The 18224-nt window shown below is 37.3% G+C and overlaps 1 protein-coding gene across 3 annotated transcripts in view; it reads left to right on the plus strand.

The window, feature by feature from the left end:
* Nucleotides 1-18224, plus strand: part of LOC149788507 (uncharacterized) — a 101304-nt gene that overhangs the window by 46786 nt on the left and 36294 nt on the right. For 2 of the 3 annotated variants that reach the window (XM_089975723.1, XM_089975725.1), the window contains exon 2: nt 16594-16821. The exons of the other annotated variant lie outside the window; for it this stretch is intronic. The gene's annotated coding sequence lies outside the window, so the exon portion shown is untranslated. The remainder of the gene's footprint in view (nt 1-16593; nt 16822-18224) is intronic. 3 annotated transcript variants of the gene reach the window in all.

Here is an 18224-nt window from a genome sequence, read left to right on the forward strand (position 1 = left end):
GACTAGAAGCAATAAAAAAAAATTTCTTCCTGTGAGAGATTCTGTAAGACAAAAATTACAAGCGCGGCAACAATCACAAGTTGAATACGCTACAGGCACGGAACAATTATTTAAACCCGTTGTAACAGCTACTGAAAAAGCCGCTGCGGTCACTGAAAGAGCTTTATTGGGAGATCCTAAGGATGATATTAAGGAGGAAGAGGAACGAAGAAAGAGTATTCTTCCAATATTAAAACAGACCGCTGAGCAGACTGAAAAAATAGTAGCGAGAACTAAAAAAACAAAAAAGATTTTACGAGATCTTCCAACTGATATAGCTGCAGCTCAACCTCTGCCAGTCGATGAAGAAGAAATACTTAGAGGTATCAGCGAAATTCGTACTGAAGTCGCTGGCGTAAGAGAAAAACTTGTGCCTAAACCTAAATCGATAACAGAAGATATTGAACTAATTGCAAAATTTAACAACGATGGGCTTGAGCGACTTGAAACAACGACTAAAGATAATTTACCCGCCTTAATACTAGAAATTTAAATCAAAAAGATAAAATGTTAAAACCAGCATATGCCACCATAAACAATGAAACTTTTGTAAAATGGATGTATCGTGTGCGTTACAAAAAAAATCTAGTCAAAAAAAGAATATAATAAATTGATAAGGGATATGGAAAAACTTGCTGATTCTGCATCACGACCGCCACCACCTCCTTATTCACCGCCTGAGGAGGAGTCTTCATCGCCGCAACAAATACAATCACAACCTCAGTCGGAACCTCAGCCTAAAACCTCCTTAGCACCATCAATATACCCTGTAGGAATGTCTACTGAAGATGCCCTTAGAACTTTTATTGACCAGGATAAATTATTCGATGTTGCTATACGTGGTCATGAGTCTAGAAGAAATTTTCTAAAACCTGAATACGTTGAAAAAGTAACACCTAAAAGTTGGATTGTTTCATTGTATTTTGCCTCCAAAGATTCACAGATTAATCTAAAGGATCCCGATTATATAAAATTTAAACAACGTGTGACAGCCGAGCAGCGACGATCTCAAGGAGAATCCGGCCCTATTGGCAGTGGTCTAGGAAGTGGTTTTATTGACTGTCCTAACAATATCATTAATGATGCGCAACGGTTAGAAGTTCTCATAGGAGGAAAGCGAGCTGGGAATAACTCACCAGAAAGAATTAATGAAGCAGCTGATATCTGTCGGCGATTATTTCAAGGTGGTATCATGGATATCGATATCTACCGAGAATTTATTAATGAGCTTGCTGATGACTGTCATAATGACTAGTTGTTAGATAAATAAATAATTATATAAAATGACCATACACGATTCTCGTCGTAGGTCAGTTATGGTCAGGGTGGTAAATTCACGATTGCCAGTATACAAAATAACTTACGGAGATGGATTTGGTGATGTTGTTCAGGGTTTATTCGCGAGGATAGTTCCTAAAGCAATGCCGATCGTAAAACAATTATCAATGAAAGCTATTGATGTTGTTCGTGATAAAGCTACTGGTGCTGTTGGTAGCGCTGCTAGTAAAGCGCTCTTGGCAATCAAGGATAGACTAGCACGATTAATACGTAGACCAAAACCCGCCGGTGAAATTACCAAGCACCGAAGTGATGCCTGCAAATGTCAGTAAAGTAATAAATCAAGCCGCAAATCAAAAACTAGCAGAGTTGATAAATCAAGGGGCTGAACAAATAAATACAAGTTTTATATCAGGAAGTGGTCTTCTTTTTAGACGATAATAAATTATAATAAAATCTTTAAACGTCAATCTGACCCAGCGTTCGACATGGATGCACCAGTACTCAAGGACGAATCGGTGCGTGATTTTCAGCATTATTCTTATGGCGTACAAAGTCCAGATAAACGAGGACGAATTGAATTACAGGTTCAAGATACAAGTAGATATTTCTTGCCCGCTGAGGCGTTTATCGAAGTAGAAGGTGAAATTTTAAAAACAAATGATACAGAATATGGCGCGGGTTTTAAAATTGGTTTTGTCAATAACGGAATTACGGCCTTGTTTGAAAGCGCTGCGTATCTCATTGACGGAAAAAAAATTGAGTCAATTGAAAACAATGTTGATGTGCCTTCAACAATAATTGGTTTGGCAAGATACTCTAATGATTATGCAAAATCAGCTGGTCCATCGATGATGTTTTATAAGGATAATTCTGATCAACCTAATCCGGATCCTATGACTACGGCTAATGTGAGAAACGCAGCTGGTACTGCGGAGACACTTGCAGTAATAGGACCAAATCTGAATTACAATTTAGGTTTTCATACGCGTAAATTAATGTTGGAAGGGAATCGTAGAAAATTTTCTTGTGCCATTCCGCTGTCGCATATATTTGGATTTTGCAGAGATGTCCGAAAGGTAATTTATGGAGTAAAACACACGGTTATGTTTTTTAGAAAAAATGATGACAATGATGCCTTATGGCGAGAAGCTGGTGACGCTGGTAAAGTAGAAATAAAACAACTTTTGTTGTGGATGCCAGTAATGACTCCGGCAATTACTGAAGAACCGCGACTACTTTCTTTTATGGATCAAGGTGGTAAATCGTTGTTATCATGGCTTACAGTAACCACAGATAGTGTTCAACGTACCATTAACGGTTTATTTACATGGCATGTAGCATCACAGTAGGGGGTTTCTGCACCGCGACATATTTTCATTACTCTTCAAGATATTACACGAATGAACTCACAAGAACGTAGACATATGATATTTGATCCACTTGGTGTTACTGATGTTTCTTTAAAAATAAACGGGCATCAAGAACCATCTGAAAATATACAATTAAATTTTACGAATAATCATGTTGCATGTGTGCATTATCGCTTGATGAAATATCTGTCGCGTGATATAAATATCGATACTGGTTTGCAAATATCACAATTGGATTTTAGGAAATATTATACCATCTATTACTTCTCACTAGAGCATCTTGATTTAACTAGACAGTCTGTCGTTGATGTGCATTTCAGAGTTCAAGTGTTAAAAGGGGTTATAGCTGAGTACAGAGCAATTGCTGTTATACTCAGCGATAGGACAATGTTACTTGAAGGTGTTGGTGGCCGAATAAGAGTCTTTGATGCACCAATAGAAAAATTTAGTTTTCAAAAACATGTAGACAATTAGATCAATCGTGTTTATTATAAAATGCCATATAGTCACGTTATTGTCACTTTGACTTCTGGTCAGGTAAAGAAATTACAATCGAAAAACGCAAGTGCATGTGGGGCAACGATAACACTAAAACAAGATCAAATTGTTGATGGTGGTCCAAACAAGTTATCGCTGACTAAAACCCAACTAAAACATTTCAATAAAGCGAAGCAGGCAAAAACCGGAGTTCAACTTGATTTCGCTCCAAAAGCCATCAATGATATGGTTAAAACAGGTGGTATATTTCCACTTCTCGCAGCAATACCAGCGCTGATAGCTGCTGCTGCCCCAACTGTCGCAAAAGCAGCCGCGTTAGGAGCTGTTGGAACAGCTGCTGGGATGGCATTAAAGAAAGCAACTGGGAAAGGATACAAAAAAAGACGGGGTCTAAGACTTCCAGAAACTCCGCCTTCATGGTACCCAAAACGGTTTTGACACAATACGAAGACGCACCGATGTCAAATTTTGATTTGCTCGATGCTGCTAAACAACTTAAAATAAAAATTTCAAAGGTGTTTTTATGTGAGATCAATTACCACAACAATCGAATAATCCAGAAACTGGAATTATTAATCTCGATAACAGCGATGGTCCAGGAACTCACTGGGTTGCTTACGCGATCGATCCACGTGGAATTATCTATTTCGATTCGTATGGGTTAGCACCGCCAATTGAATTCCTCAAATATGTGCATAGAGTACGAAGTACTCCAACTCCAATTCCAATGTGGTATTCAACGCTACCAACACAAACACTAACCGATCCGCCAATATGTGGCCGTGAAGTATTAAATGTGCTTGACGCGATATCAAAATCAACCAAATCACCTCACAAAGTCGTGCACGAGTATACCGCGGGTCGATTTAAACAATCCTTAAGAGAATAATGGTAGATATTTACGGAAGATTTCTCATCGAAGCAAAGATAAAAAAAAACGCGGTGATGTAGATTTATCAAAATATGCGACCAAAGATGAAATCTACAATCTTTTATCGTTATCCGGGATAGACCCAGATGCGGTTGTTATTTTTCAGGACCGACATGGCAAGCAAAAAACCAGCAATATCAAATTCAATGACATAGTTCTCAGGGTTCTCGGAGCTACCCCGGATAACATTCCTGTGTTTACTGACAGCAGAAAAATCAGAGACTCAAGTGTATCAGTTGCAAGTTTCAGAGACGAGATGAAAAAAGTTGTAGCAAATCGTTTAAAAAATACCGGTGACACAATGACAGGTGAACTCAGCATGAACGGACCCAAAATAGTTGTTTTAAGAGATCCAACATCCGACGAAGATGCTGCAACGAAAAAGTATGTTGACGTTAACTATGGCACCGTAGATAATAAATTGTCCACGTGCGAGCCGAATACGACGTTCACGTAAACGCGTTTTCAAGACTTCGTAGAAACTTTCAAAAAATTAATGAAACCACAGAAGGATTCTTCGGTACTCCGCACAACGTTGACATAAATCTTTCTGATATCAAAACCAACATTGACACGATCAAACAAACACAGCAAGATATCAAAACCTACATTGACACAATCAAACAAACACAGCAAGATATCGTAAGTGGGATTCCTGACATCGTTAACAAAACCAGTTTGATTAAAATTCCACCTGGAGTATCTCCTGGGCATTTTACCAGCATAGTATACACGGTATCATCTGGGTTCGCAACATGGTCTAAACAAAATAATACTATCAAATATACCGCAACAGCCACTGGCGTGTACAGGTTTTCTGTGTTCAGTGCTGCAAAATTTGAGATTTTCACAACATATCCTTGGCGACATTCCACCGACAGGTTTTCCGGGGTTGTGACTGTAATAATAAATAGCGGAACCGAAGAAGAGTTTATAATGGAAGAAGCCGATATGACATTAAACGCAACATCGTATTGGTGGTGTTTGGAATTTGTAGCTGTAACACCTCAATTGGTTACTGCCTAAGATAATAAATGACCCCCTTGAGGAAGTCAACGACAACAGCATCAACAACAACATTAGATGCGCAACAATATAGATATGATCAAGTGCGCAAATGACAATCAGAGCTAAAAACCCTCATCGACAAGTACAACCGAAAAGTAAAAAAATATAAACGACGAGCAGTCATCCTGGATGCGTTAGTATATTCAGTATCCGCATTAGTTGCATCCACCGGAGTAGTATTATCAGCACTAACACCAGTAACAATCGCAGTAACGATATGCGTCTCTTCATCAGCGGCAATCGCAGGGGCTTTTAATATAATCGCGAAAAAAATATCCTCGTGCACGAGCACAAAATTACACGATTATGTCATACAACTAAACACAGCACCATCCGCATACTCAAAATTATCGTCGTTGATATCATCAAGCATCGACGAAACAACAATATCAGATTCCAAATTCGTGTTAATGGTTAAGATGTACGAAGACTGCACCCGCTATTTAAAAACAACAAAGACAGATAACGACAGAATTAGTTCAACAGATAGTCGAAAATACAAGCCCCCAAAGAATTTCAATGATAACGGTAAGTTCGACTAACCCTGCATTTAGTATTAATTTTCCAACTGCAATTCCCGTGAAAGAAATCGCACTAGCACAATTACGGGTATACCACAGTTGGCCCAATATCAGATCAAAATCGTTTGGTGGATTACCAGCAAATAATTCGTTTGTGTTTGCAAATAAAAATAAAGAAGATGGTACACCGGACTGGAACGTCATTGGGATACCAACCGGATCTTATCAAATCGAAGAAATCAATGAGGAATTACAACGGCGAATAAAAAATATCACAGGAAAAGAATCCAAGATAGCAATAACCGTTCATGAACCAACCCTGTCTTCTGCGATCGAAATAAGCACCCCAGACTACGCTGTGGATATATATATATATATATATATATATATATATATATATATATATATATATATATATATATATATATATATATATCAGAGTTCGATCAGAACAGTGTTAGGATGGCCTGAAATTCCACCTGAAGCACCACCAATACCACCAGAACCTAAAAAGTCTGATTATGTCACGGATAAGACTTCATACCACGAAATTGAACCATCGTACAAACAACATTTACTTGATATAAAAAATTCAAAGTGGATCGATAGGTTTTTATTCTTTGACGAAAATAATATGAACTGGATGATTGTTTCTAAGCCAGCTCCCTTAGCTGAAGAAAAGGGAGTCATTACGTTAAGTCAAATCATTGAATATTTTAAAATCATTAATCAAGAACACAAAATACAACAAGAAAAACTCCGCCAGAGTTTTTATGAACATCTTTCTGATATAACAGCTTGTATCCGACATGGAATATATTAACCGGCAAATCGTCAATAAGATGATTACTGACAAGGGTATCTATAAAGAACGATTTTTAACTGCATATTCGCTAACAGAAGCTACGCTGCCAGATTTTAAATTTTCCCGGGTATAACGCAGACGAATTAAAAAAATCAGCGATCTCATTGATGAGTTCTTCGATGACATACTCGCACAGTACAAAAAAACACTGCCACCGGCAACTATTCTTCGGCACAATAATGACTCAGAAGGGACAGGCCGACATGTGTCCCCGGAAATTGTAAATATAACCCCTGTGGTCGCGGTCAACCTTGTGTGTGATGTCATTGATGGCAGCAACAGCACGAACACGACAGCATCAAATCAAGCCCAGCAAGGATTTGTTATTTATTCATTCACCCCGAAAGAACCACCTGGATATCTGATTGTGCAAGAGCCGATCAATCAGGTTTATTTGCAGTGTTATAATCCACTGTTATCAAGAATAAATTTCAAACTAACAGACCAATCTGGCCACCTTCTGGATTTAAGAAATGAAACGCTACATATTAATCTACTTGTGAAATCGTAAAGATCTCATCCTAAGGATTTCTATCCTAAAAATCTCATTCAAAAAAAAATCCTGACGGTCAGCGTGGACATTTTTTTTTTACTGTCGTTCAGAATTATAAGAATTTATATTTTTACTGAAAAACTGTCAAATTTCTCAATTCGGAAGGGTAATATGCCTGACAAAATCATTAAAAAAAAATCGTCCGATTTGCTAATTCGGAAGGGTAATATGCCTGTCAAAATCATAAAAATCGACTGAAATTCACAAGCAAGTATAATAATTTTATTTTTGTGCACAAGCAACAGTAAAAATATTTTATTTATATATATTTTGTGCACATCGTCCTATTTGTTAATTCTGAAGGGTAATATGCCTGTCAAAATCATGAAAATCGTCCAATTTGTTAATTTTGAAGTGTAATATGCCTGTCAAAATCATGAAAATCGTCCGATTTGCTAATTCTGACGGGGGTTTACTAGTCAAAATCATGCGAATTCAGTAAAAAAAAATTTATCTGCAAAGAATTTTATTTTTTCCTGACAGACCTTGATTTCTATTTAATCACACGAGTATTATATATGTACCAGCACGTGAAAGGTTTTATACACGACAAACAAGCACTTGAAAACTACATCAAAGAGGTGTTTATGCAGTCCCCGGTCAGCACAGTTGATTTAGTTATTGATGTATTCGCTAATGAAGATTTTTTTATTAACGCAGGGACAGATACAAGTGAAACAGATGCAAATCAGATTGATACAAGTGAAAATAACTCATCAGATTGATGCAGGTCAGATTGCTGTAGGTCAGATTGATGTAGGTAAAAAAAAATATTATCTGTATTTATGCAGGTAAAAAAAAAATCTGTCAGTGCAACGAGACTGACATTCTACTTTCAATTTCATTTCCACGTACCTGACTTCATTTCCAACTAATCACTTTGATTTCATCAAGGGGGGGTTTAACTCACGATCTGATATCATTTTTTTCAACTGTCTTGCACCAGTATGAATTACCTTCCTGGCTTCATATTCTTCAGATAATGCTGATCTAATTTTTTCGATTGCACGGCAGAGAGGGACAAATTCATCCAGTCGTTGTTCTTCTATTGTAGCTAGTGATTTATATAACTCTGTCTGGATTTTCTTTATAAATTTATACTGAGCAGGCAAAATATACCGACCTTCCAATTTAGCCTCATATAGTGCTTCAAAATCAGACATGATTTTTTTAGGATTTAATTCATCAGATATATTAATTCCGTTTTCTTCTAATTTTTTAATAGCAACAATTACATCATTGATATTTTCGTAATTCATTATTTATATAATTATATATTTAAAAAGAAATTTTTTTTTACACCGTTTATGTGAACTTCTAAGTTGTCTTATAACATCCTAGCAAGTCCAGAAATGGTGTGGGTTTTTTTTACACTATTGACCGTGCCCCCTCCAAATTGTCTTATAACATTTTGGCAGGTTTGACGGGTAGTGCAAGGACAGCACAAGATATATACACTATTGACCGTGCTTCCTCCAAATTGTCTTATAACATTTTGGCAGGTTTGACGGGTAGTGGACAGTACAGATATATACGGGGTTATATTCTACGCTCAACAGGTTGCACACCCTCCCCGAACCAATCCCGCGAGGTGCAAAATGTCACCGCGAGGGATGATAACGCGGGAGGTGTGCAACTTTTTTGGGTTTCGAAACCCCAGTATATAATTCGGACGCTGTAGTATATAAACTGACTGATACTTGAAAACTCAAAAATAGCTCATATGGTGGGCGTGGTTTTTCGTATTTCTTTTTTCTTAAATATAATCACGGAAAAAATGCAGATGAACCAAGAAACCAAACGAATTCAGTAAAACAAGTATATTGTTTGTGAAAAAAAATATTATTTATTGTAAATAAACGATTACGCCTGCCGTTATTGATAAAATCCTTGACTTGTTAAAGGAAGTAATTGGAGATGTTTTACTTCCGTGTTAGGTAACACGAAGAATTATTAACCTGTAAAGGTTAATGACGTGGGTTGCGCTGGGAGAGAAATCCATAATTGATTTTTACACAGTCGCTGCAGAGTTATCTCCGTTATCTATATAACGAAATAAAATCCAGCTATTAAATTTATATGAAAACGTTGATTTGATTATATTTTCTGCAACACGTTGGCCCGACATCCGGTGAATATCAAAATACTTGCCAGCCGCGTACATTGACTTAAATATTTTCTCTTCACCGGTGTTTATGTTGAGAGATCTGACAACTCTAGGAATTTTTACAAATTTACCAGTCTCTTCCGTGCAGAATTCTCGCTTGGCGTGACAGCTCTCAGATTGGATAATTTATTATCAAGTTTATTGTTGTTGATATGATCGATCACAAAACCGTTTTCGATCACCCCATGAATCACCTCAAACACGAAACGATGACAGAGATATCTTTTCTTCCCAGCACTTTAGATAACCAGCATTATTAACATCACCAACTGATTTTTTCAACCTGCAATGCCTAATTGTGCCATCACGTGACGCTTCGTAATTATTGATGATTGGGTGTCGGACAAATTCCTGGTTCATTTTATATAATAATGTTATTTGTCTAATTTATATTTGTCTGAGAACTTAGTTATATAATCGCGCTCACATTTTAGCGCATCATTATTATTTTTTTTGTTATAATATCTTTTAAGTTCACGGTATCTTCCCCCCCCCCCCCGCAACTTGCGCATAACTGTGTCTTACCCCTGACTCGAATACCACATTGCAGACACGGTATTGGTCCTAAACCCCCTTCCGAATGCTTTGTAAATGTTCTCCGCAGAATTCCTTTCTGCAGGATTTGTTACAAGGAGTTACAGATCCCAATTTAAGCCACTTGCACTGATTGGTTTGAGGCATTATATATATTTCTTATTTAAATGTTTGTCTTAAATATAATATGGAAGAGTTTGAGAGATTATCTGCAATCAAGCCCCGGAAAGCTTCTAGATTTGATCTTGACAGACTAACCCCTGATTCGCGGAGGCAAGCCCTGACTGGTCTGATTGATATTATCAGAGATGCCAAAGAAGAATTTCGTAATGATGGAGCATCTCACGTGTGGTCTACATTCAAAATTATACGCGACGACGATGTCAGGGACGCTACAGTGGGTGAGGCACAAGCGAAAACAATTATCGATTACCTCAATCAAAAATATTTTTTCAGAGTAAAGTTTATTATGCGCTCGAATGATGACAGGTGGATTATCCGTGACAAACGTGACCCTGTCCTTGCTAATGGAAAAACCGCTCTGTTAAGTAAAGATTCCAAACCAGGAGTACTGACTGGGATTGATAAACCATATTACGCTCGAGCGTATCCTGTGACCGGGGTCATTTATGGAATTTATCCGATAAAAAAAAAACCAACATTAATAATCTTGCCCCAATGAAATTTTCAAAGCTGAATTGTGTAGCTGAACGACTAACAGAACATTTCACAAATGCGATGCGCGGAAACGGTCTAACGGCGTTACGACATGAAAAAATAAACAAATGGGCTGAATCGGTTAAGGATACAGGAGCTACAATAAACGATGTTGCCGAGTTGGAAAAAGCATTAAGATTCCCCATAACCGTAGCAACGATAACAGGGGAAGTATTATACAAAATCAGAATATAATCGGAACGGAGCTCCAATAAATATCATTGATCATATCGCTCGCGCTTGAACCAGTGCAGTCACAACATTTCCACGAAATCGAACTGAGATTTTACCCGTCTTCGGAAAATTCCGAAGGAAGGAACTCTGAGAGTCATGTTTGATTTTATTAAACAGATAGCTGAAAACGATCCTGTGTGAGTGTGGTTATTTTCGAGTTCAGATAATGATATATACTGTAAAGAATCTTTTCATGAAACAATGAGAAAACTTGCTCAGAGATATTCAAAAGATATTGACAGATTATTAACTAATTGTTTCACTGTTCCATCAGTTGTAGCCCATGCTGCCAGAGAAAAAAATTCCTGGAAGCCAACCCGAAGTGAGTTTATTGAAGATGTACAATTAAGTTGTTGCGAATACGGACACGGCGGATTGTGGAATACCAAGTATAATTACAAGGAAATGATATCAGTTGATATGGTTGCGTGTTATCCAGGAAGCTTTCTCGGGATGGGAGAATGCTCTGGATACTTTAAAAGATTTGGATACCCCACAAACTCGATGACGCGGGTGGCTATTAATGGACCATTACCTGATTTTGACCTAACAGGATTCGCTCGTGTCGTGTCATTCGAAATGGCTATGGGTCTTCATGTTATTTTGTTATGCTTGGTTTGGTCGGCATTTTAGTGAAAAGCGCTGGGCACCAATAGTGTTGTTACGATATATGCTTGATTGCAAAATACTGGTATCGTTGACGGTCAGTGAGGCAATTATATCATATCGGGCACAGACTGAAGTTTGGTTACCAACACCTGAACTGGTTGATTGCGAAAGTGATGATTACGATACATTAATCGCCAACCTCGAAGAGAAAATAAACGCGAAAGATCTCGGTAGAAGAATAATTGGTAAATTTACTCAGGGTGGTGCATATGGTCATAAACGACATTATGCAAGACTGATTATGGATCCCGCCGAGTATAAGTTTGTGGTCGCTGATGCAGCTGCGAGAGGTATATTTGTAAGTCGAGATAAAGCTTATTTATCTGATGGAACTCGGCTGGGTACAATTGTAAGTTATACTGATGGCGAGTCACCTCAGTATACTCATTTAAGATCTTCAATGTTAGCTTATGTTTCTATAAATTTGCTATTGATGATAAATAGATTCCCTGACACTGCAGTTAGAGTTGCAACGGACTCATTTTACATCAACAAGAAATACCTGAATTCGGTAACTCGTTTTACAACTGATGATGAATCATGGGGCTCGTGGAGAACGAAAGAAGAAATGGTATATGATTATTGTGAGTCCGCAGACGTTGAGATTAAAGATAGTTATTATAAATCAGAATTATCAGAAATGTCGAGTGCACCATCTGTGTACGATCCAGTGTCCAGACACAAGACTGTTTATCTCAATGGGCCTGGAGGGTCTGGTAAGACGACTCGAGCGATTGAATTATTTCGGAATTCGGATATGATCGTGTTAACACCTACACACAGACTCGCGCGAGAGATGAAACAACGAGGGGTTAACTCATGCACTTATCACAACTTTTTCAGATACAAGGGCGACACATGGACCCCTTATAGAATGGGAGAGAAATATATTCCGAGGATTATCGTTTGGGACGAAATATGTACGATACCGTTATAAACATTAAAAATATTTCTCGATTGGTTACTAACAAAAATTTCAGCTGTGATAATATGCGGCGATCACGGTCAGCCACCTCCGTTTGTTGGACCATCCCCACATTTGTGGTTAAAAGATTTTGTTTATTATTACGAGGAGATAATTGGTGATTATAGAGCGCTTGATGCAGAATTAAACGAGTTTAAGAAATTAATCAGACTACAACCGAATAAAATTCAATGTGAAATAATGCGCAAGGTGATTTCAGAGACTTCATTGAGTGACTTTTGGAAAACGTGGAGACCAAACGATTTGATAGTGGCAAGTAGAAAGATAGTCAGAGACACACTTCAACAACAGTTATTTCAATTACACAAGAAAAAATTTCCAACACTGCCAGTGCCATTGTGTTATAGACCAGCTGATACGCGGTTACAGAATATTGACGTTGATATACCAGGACAGACCGAGAAACAAAATCTCGTATTAAATGATGTTGTTGCAGTTGATATCAATGTTGTTGAAGATGCACTGCGCGCTGATAAATCCCCGTGGACGCTAGGATACGCAATGACGATACATTCATCTCAAGGACTGACTATCTCTGATACAGTTGTTTGGATTATTGATGATCGTATCGAGTGGTCAGACTTAGTTTACTTAACTGTATCCAGAGTCAGAAGAATATCTCAACTGCGGAGAATTGTCTTGGATGAGTCAATGGCTGATGAAATTAATAATGAAAACAACAGTGATATAATAAGAAAAAAATTAACTGGTTACAAACAGAGTGACAAAAAAAAATTATCGAGAGTTTGACCTTGATGTTGAATTTATCATGACACTGAAACAACAGCAGAATAATCACTGTGCGAGCTGTAATTGTATAATGTTGTGGCAGTATTCGAGTAATAATCCAAGACAATTCACCGTAGATAGAAAGGATAACAGTCGTGGTCATACACGCGAAAATGTGTAGCTGACCTGTCTCGAGTGCAACCGGCGTAGGGGTGTTGGCACCCTTGGTGCTGGGTAAGTGATCTGGGCGGTAGTTGTGTGTCTTCGGGAATTACTTGTAGTTGTTCACGCGTAAACCCACGTTGAGAAGCAGTTGAATCCAGTCTGTAGATTGCTGGTCTACCAGTAGATCTAGTTATGTTAGATATCTTGTGTGTAGTGATGCTCCAGATAGGATCAGTCGCTCTTTTTCTACCACCTTCAAGTTCACCTGGTTCATATAAATATCTCACAGTGACATCACCCAGATTCGGCTATGTTGAAAAATCACGTCGTTGTGGTATATGTTTTTTGGTAATTGCGTTAATAGGTTTCATGTTGGTTCGAATAATCTCGTTATTTAATGCAGCTATCACATTTGGTAATCTTGCGACCCATTCGCGTGATCTCTTGTCCTGAATGAATTCCTTCGCGTATTGATATCCAAATAACCGCTCAGCAAGAGTTCGATTAAATCGCTCAACAATTGCCTGATCACGGTGAATTGCAGTATGTCCTCGTCTGATGTTGACATTATGTTGCTTCATCAGCGATGATATTGCACCCTGAAATTCTTTGCCAGGATCAACTTGTAATAGATGTGGCCATTGTAGAAGTCCTCGTTGATAAATTTGTTCAAAAGCATTGGCTACTTCAGATGCTGTTTTAGTCGTTAACGGTTCCGCATCTTTGTATCTACTTGCAACATCAACTAAAGTTAACGCGTATTTATATGTTATTTGACGTCTTCGGATTTTAATAGTATCATGTGGCAGAAATAATACGTCAGCCTGATGAACTTCATTAGGAACACTAACATCAAAATGTGCAAAGTGAATTTGTTTAGGCGGTGGTTGGTAAATTTGCCATATTGCCTGTTTGGATAACCAATTTTTAGCAGTAACGTGCGTAACTTTTGCTGCTTCAGCGAGTTTACTAATTGCTGCGCTACCCCTCCGATATCCTTTTGGGGAATAATAAATCGACTCCATTTATAATTAATTACCAGCACCTAACGCTAATTTACCTTTCATTGCGGATTTTATTAACCAACTAGCTAATTTTTCCTTGAGAGATTTATCAGTGATGGAATTTAGCGCGTGAATTAATTTCACATCCGCGAGATGTCTATGCTGCAGATCTTTACTTTTATAAGCTACATCATGAGCATGACACGCCTTATCAATAGTGTTTATCGGATACTCACCTGATTTTGGTTGATCTTGGTCATCAAGTCTGATATCAAGTCGGGTTCCAGGGCTGCAGTAATTATATCCTGGGAGGTGTTTTTCTCCTGGGTATTTAGCCCACGGAGTACCGGGTAGTTTTGTTAATTTTGCTGCAATATCACCTCCGTGTTGCTTTTTTTTTTTTACTTGACTTTGGCTTTGGCTTTGATTTTGGTTTTGACTTTGGTTTTGGTTTTTCACCTGACTTGCCAGTGGAAATAAATTTAAATTTGTTTGTACCACATCGTTCACACTTGCCCGTAACCGCAGATCTATTATTTTTTGTTGTAATGGATGTTAGATCACTTGTTGGTGTACGCGCCCTGCATTTCACACAATATAACTCCATATTATTTTATATTATATCTAATGGAAATCACTGACTTTTCTGCTACAAAACGACGAGAACCAGTTAAGCATCACGCAGCTCTACCACATTCTATTCAAATGATTATCATTGGTCCATCTGGGAGTGGTAAGACGCAGTTGTTACTTAATTTAATAATGAAGTGGATGAAATGGGATAAATTGTATTTGGTAGCACCATCTGTAGACGATCAACGATGCTATGAAGTGTTAAAAGATTATAATGAAAGCGCAAAATCGTTAAGCGGAGACGATGTTGTTGAATTTACAAATGACATCAATGAAGCGCCAAGTATTGATGATATTGATGGGTCAATTAGCAATTTAGTTGTTTATGATGACGTAATGTTGGATAAACAATCAAATCCTGCCAGAATATTTTCCAGAGGTAGACACAAAAACACAGATGTAATTTATGTAACCCAGCGATATACACAAATTCCTAAAGTGATCAGAGATAACTGTAATATTCTTACTGTCTTTAACGGAGTTGATACTCGCACGTTACGAAATATTCATCAGACCTGGTGTAGCGGCGATATGGACATAAATAAATTTAAAAATTTCTTTAGTCGTGCTAAAATAACCCCACACGGATTTATAACAATCAATTTACATGATCCTCGAACACGGTATCGAGTTGGTCTTGATAAAAAAAATTTAATTCATAGCAGCAGGGAGGACGACAACAACGAATTGGTTCATTTTTTTTTATCGAAGCGCCATTGATAGGTTTTTCAACCAGAAACCATATTTGGACAAACTCAGGAGGACCCCCCCCCCCCCACCAAGGAGGTTTATCTCTAAGGGTTCCTCTTGAAACGTAGTCGACGGTTTATTTCCGGTTGAAACCCTTTTTTTTGGAGGGTTTATTTCGACATTTGGAACCTTCTAAATTTTGTAGGATTCGCCCTCCCTGCTGCTCTACTAACAGTGAATACTTAAATATCAGTAGTATAACACATGGCTATTTAACATACTTATTAATGACACATTTTATTTGACAAGAAAATCACACACTATTATTATACCGACGGTAACACATTAACTTAGACACATGAAAGTCCTGAATTTTTTAAATCAGTCCTGGAAAATAAAAATGCCGATGCTATTGACCAAATGCAAAAATGAGCATAAAATAATACATTATATGTACCAGAATACTGATTGCTTATAATGTTGTCCTGAATTGTACCTAAATTGTTGTTTTAAATAATCAATAGTGAAAAGTTTATTTTTTATAGGTTGTTTGCACTGACATTAGCTACAGATTGCTTGAACTTGGATTATGAGGTAGTCAGTTTGTTACATATTAATTTACCGGGATGAATGATATTATTGTCTTAAAGCCAATATAACTAGACCGTGCATCTTCGGCTTAGGGTGTATAAGATTCAGAACGAAAAAGAGTGCATTTAAAACGTTAGGTAAGAACTATGACAATTTTATTGTTAAAAGCATGCACAATGTTAACGATAGCAGCAGGATAAAAGACAATAAAATAATATATTGCATGCAAATAATATACATTTTTATGTGTAAGACAACAAATACTACACTCCTTCTGTAGATATGACCAAGACATAACAATGAATGCAAATGACATCGTTTTACCTGGAGATTTTGCATGTACTTTAAGGAATGCTGAGTTGCACTAGTTCTGGAAGGATGTTTTCGAAGTATACGTGTCAACTAGGCCGCTAAATATACACGGTTTAATAAGAGACTCAATACGCCAAACCATATATATGAAGGTGGGATTGTGACTACTATGTACGAGGAAGACAGTTCCCTTAGGAAGCAAGTTACTGGTTACTTCACTGACCAATTGAAACATACCTACCAGACAACTGCTGACTTTCTTCCGGTACCTCTTCACTACATAACCTCGATACGAAACGAATGTTTGTTTTAAAAACATATTTAATTATTAACTTGTTATGCATCTCACATGCATTTTTGGGGGGCAGTGATGACAACCATTTACAATCAAAATTATTCGGTTTACAATCATATTGGACTGAATTATTTAAACGATTTAGATTTGTAGAAAAGAAAAGTAGAATATTAAAGTTTTCGTATAGTTAAAATATCCCTAATTGAAAACCCAAAATCAATTTGCTGAAAATGAAAATTGGATATTTGATCTTGACGCCTCAATTCCCCCAAAATCTTAGAATCGTTTTCATTCTTAAACAAATTATTTAGTCCCACAAATGTATATATCTTTCTGGTTTAAATGGTAAGGCAGCAAAACACTGGATAGATGGTGCCGATGAAAAACTTAACTTCAGAAATTTAAATATAAAGAATTGTACAATCAAATTTTGGAAGATATACCCTTGCAACCAATTGGAAACATGAACACGGCAAGAGAAAGCATAAGAGGTATAGATGTTAAAATTATGTAATATCTACATAAAATAAAAGGTTAACGTAAAAGTAATATCTACATAAAATAAAAGATTGACGTGAATGAATACATAATAGTAAAAGCTATGTCACAATTTGTTATACAATCCGCATTCCCTGGAACATTCCAAGATTTTCTGGGCTGGTATATTATCATAACGTTCCTTAATTGAGTTCACATATTTATTTATTTTTTAGTTCTTTTTTAAACGGAAAAACCTGCATTGCATGGCCTATGACAGGGTGTGTACTCTGGTTGAGTTCTTTTAGAAGCTATGCATGAGTTGCAATATGGGTTCTACGCGCAATCGGCAATTTGCTCTTTATGGTGGACGCCACTCTCCGATGATAGATAAGACATTACACAATCTGATTAAAATCAGATATCCACTGTCCTGGATGAAGCTCGGACGGCCACCGATTAGGGGTCATGTTTTGGTGACTTTTGCGTTAATCAATGGAAATGCAGATTTCAGAAATTATAAAGCTAATTAAATCGATGCACGCTGGTGCTCTTCAGCTATACTGCTCAGTTTACAAAACACGAAAATATATGACTTCATCTGATTGGCTGCTAAAATTAGCGATCATGGTAATAACATAGGTCACCAGAGATCTTCACGTAAGATAGTGGAGATCTGATTTTAACCAGATTGGATATTGCGAAGTATGTTTAAGAGTTTTCATTGTACGTATTTTGCAAAGTTTACAGAACCAATTTATATCATATCTGAAGTTCATATATGGAATCTTCCATTCTCAAATGCGTGACCTCAAGGTAGCTTTGGCTGCTTTATGTTACTTTTCATTATCCATGATACCAATCAGTGCCCGATCAAGGACTTTCAGGGCCCTAAT

Source organism: Sinohyriopsis cumingii, chromosome 11, assembly GCF_028554795.1.
Source record: "Sinohyriopsis cumingii isolate HCF-2022 chromosome 11, ASM2855479v2, whole genome shotgun sequence".
NCBI classification, from domain to species: domain Eukaryota; kingdom Metazoa; phylum Mollusca; class Bivalvia; order Unionida; family Unionidae; genus Sinohyriopsis; species Sinohyriopsis cumingii.